The sequence below is a fragment of the Marmota flaviventris genome, chromosome 11 (genome assembly GCF_047511675.1).
Source record: "Marmota flaviventris isolate mMarFla1 chromosome 11, mMarFla1.hap1, whole genome shotgun sequence".
Taxonomy (NCBI): Eukaryota; Metazoa; Chordata; class Mammalia; order Rodentia; family Sciuridae; genus Marmota; species Marmota flaviventris.
Genome location: NC_092508.1, coordinates 23,472,455 through 23,476,401, shown reverse-complemented (window position 1 = coordinate 23,476,401; position 3,947 = coordinate 23,472,455).

The window sequence follows — 3,947 nt, the reverse complement described above, 5'->3', positions numbered from 1 at the left end:
CCAGCCTGAGACCTAGGCCACTTGCACTGGGACATGGCCTTCAATGACCCTTCGGTTCTTCAAGCTGCTTACTCTCATCAGTAAAGAGCCTCACGCAAAAATCTCTTTGCCAGTGCTTCCACACCACTTCTTGGAGAGGAGCCCCAGACCCAGAGCACCTCACCCACACAGAAATGAACTCCCCATAAAAAAGTACTCCACTAATTAAAAAAAGCCTTAGCTGAATGTGTCTTCAAGGAGTATTCTTCACTGATATTCTTCCTTAAAAAAAAAAAAAAAAAAACAGAAAGGTAAAAAAATTGCAAACCTTTCTATAAGACTTCAGTATCACCATTAGTTCTTGCTGTGTTCATAGAACTTAACCTCCAAAGCTTTCACGATAAGTTGCCTTGCAGATTTTCTTAACATTTGCCTGGCCCTTAAAAAAAAAGTATTCACAAATGCAAAGTGTTTATTTTTCTTCTAGAACAAAATCGTTACTAAAGTTCATCAAGTACCTAGCATCTTTCTTTTTAATAGACTTTTCAAAGAATCACAGCAAATTTGGGTGGGGTTCCCCGAAACTTCTCGATTCCACACAGGCACAGTCTCCGCCACTATCGTTATCCCACATCAGATGGCACATTCAGTATAATTGGTGGATCTATGATGATGGATCATATGACCCCAACTGCACAATTTACATTGGAATTCATTTTTGGTGTGGTGAATTCTGTGGGTTTTGACAAATGTTTAATGACACGTATCTGCTCTAAAAATCCTTTCTGCTCTGTGTCCTCATCCCTCCCTCCTGGAAACCATGGATCCATAACTGTTTCTGTTAGTTGCCTTTTCTAGAATGTTATACAGAGTCTTACAACATGTATCCTTTCAGATTGCCTTAGTAATGTGCATTTAAGTTTACTCCATGTCTTCTCATGGCTTGATAGCTCATTTATTTTTAGCACTGAATTATATTCCGTTGTGTGGATGTGCTTCTGTTTATTGATCTATTCATCTACTGGAGAACATCTTGGTTGCTTTCAAGTTTGTGTAATTATCAAAAAAATGACTGTAAACATCTGCATAGGTGTTTGTGTAAATGTAAGTTTTCAGATGCTTAAATAAATATCAAGGATGCTATTGCTAGACCTGTAGTATGAATATATTCAGTTTTGTAACAGACTGCCACACTGGTGTTGTAGCTCAGTGGTAGAAAATGTACCTAGCAAGCATGAGAGAATCTGGGTTCATTCCCCAACACTGAAAAGACAAAGAGAAGAAGGAAGAAGAAGAAACTTCCAAATTACGACTTTTTAAAGTTTCTGGGCCATTTTTCATTCCCATCAATGAGTAAGATTTCCCGTTGCTCTGTATCCATTCAAGCCTGGTGTTATCAGCATTTTTGGTCTTTTTTTTTTTTTTTGCACATGGATGTTCAATTCCAGTACCATTTATTAAAAACGTTATTTTTTTCTCCATTGTATTACCTTTGCTTCTTTACCAAAGATCAGTTGATAACATATTTGCACACGCTATTTCTGGGCTCCCTATTCTGTAATAATGACCTATTTTCTATTCAAATACATATTTGTGAAAGAATATAAAATAGGTAAATCTTGAAGTACTGTCAGTACTACTCTTAGTTCTTCAAAATCGTGTTGGCTATGCTAGGTATTTTGCCTTTCCACATAAAATTTTAGTCTAAATCTATGTCTACGAATAGCTTGCAATCTGTGTTGGGATTACATTGAATCTACAGATACAGTTGGGAAGAACTAACACATTGATTATATTGTCTTCCTATCACTGAACATGAACAATCACTCCATTTATTTAGTTCTTTGATTTATTTGTTTTTTAGTTTTCCTTATATAGGTTTGTACATATTTTGTTAGATATATACCTCAGCATTTCATATTGGGAGATGCTATTGTAAATGAAGGGTTTTTTTCTAATTTAAAATTTTAGTTGTTCATTGCCAGTATTTAAGAAAGTGAAGGATATTTGTATATTTACCTCATATCTTCCAACCTTGTTATAACCACTTATTCCTTTCAGACGTTTTCTTGGTTGATTCATTTGCATTTTCTACATGCTGTCATGCCATCTCTAAGCAAGGACAGTTGTATGTCTTCCTTCCAAATCTACATACCTTTTATTTCCTTTTCGAATTGCATTAGCCAGGACTTTCAGTATGATTTTGAAAAGGAGTTGTGAGAGGAGACGTTGTTGCCTTTCTAGTCTTAGTGGGAAAGTTTCTGGTTTCTCATCATTAAGTAAGATATTAGTGGTAGGGTTTTTGTAGACTTTTTTCATCAAGTTGAAGAAAATCCCCTTTCTGATATGCTGAGTCTTTATCATGTGTGGGTGTTAGCTGTTGTCAGATGCTCTTTCTGCAGCTATTAATCTGCTCATGTGATTTTTCTTCTTTATCTTGTTGATGTGATATATTATATTAATTGGTTTTGAATGTTGAATCAACTCTACATATATGGTATAAATCCCAGTTGGTCATGAGGTATAATTCTGTAATTTTGTTTACACATTGTTGGATTTGATTTGTTAATATTTTTTTGAGAATTTTTTGTCTTTGTCTTCATGAGAGATATTGATCTATAGAATATAGTGTGTGTTCCTGTAATGTTTTTGGTTTTGGTATTTGAGTAATGCTGGCCTTATAGAATGAGTTAGGAAGTATTTCCCATACTTGTGCTTTCTGAAAGAGATCCTAACAAAATGGTGTGATTTACACTTTAAATATTTGGTATAATTCACCAGTGGACATATGTAGCCCCTTGTGGACTTGGTGTTTTCCATTTTGGAATATTTGTTATTGTTGCTGTTGTTTGGTTTGGTTTGGTTTTAGTACTGGTGTTGGGAATTGATTCTAGGGCCTCATGCATGCTAAAAGTTCACTGTATCACTGAGCTATACCGCCAGTATTTCTGAAGATCTTTAATTATTGATTAAAATTTTTAAAATTTTAGATTTTACATTTATTCTTTTGTGAGTTTTAGCAGACATTGTTTTTCAATGAATTGGTTCATTTCATCTAAGTGATCAAATTTTGGGTGGGTCATGGATTTGTTCAAAAATATTCTTAAGGTATCCTTTGAATATCCATAATATTTGTAGTGATGTCCCCTCATTCACTTATTAATTATAATAATATATATATATTTTTTCTTTCTGTCTGAGATGTGCTGGTTAGACTTTTACTGATTTTTTTTAAAGAAAGAGCTTTTGGTTTTGTTGATTTTTCTCTATTTTTTTTGTTGTCAGTTTTTTAAAATTTCTTTTCTTTTATTGTTTCTTTCCTTCACTTTAAATTTAATTTACTTTTTATGAATTTCTAACCTAGAAATTTAGATTCTTTATTTTACATCTTTTTTTCCTAATTTATGTATCCATGCTATAATTTCTCTCTAAATACCACTTCTGATGCATTCCACAAATTTTGATACCTTGTATTTTCATTTGAGATTTGAATACAAACATTGTTTAACCTCGAAATGTTTTTAAATTTTCTAGCTATGTTTCTGTTATTGATTTCTATTTTAATTTAATTATGAACTGAAAGAAGACTGTATGATTTCTCATCTTTAAATGTATAAATACATTTTATGATCCATTTTTTGGCCCAAAGATTCCTGGCACATGTCCCATGTAAGTTGAGAAGAATATGTATTTTGCTATAAGTCCACCCTGACTGAAATTAGTGGAGCTACTTCAAGTTTCTTTTGATTATTATTATCATATTTTTCTATGTCCCTTTATATTTAATATATATTTATTTTTTATTTTTTTTAAATTGGTTGTTAAAAACATTACAAAACTCTTGACATATCATATTTCATACATTAGATTCAAGTGGGTTATGAACTCCCATTTTTACCCCAAATACAGATTGCAGAATCACGTCGGTTACACATCCACATTTTTACATAATGCCATATTAGTAACTG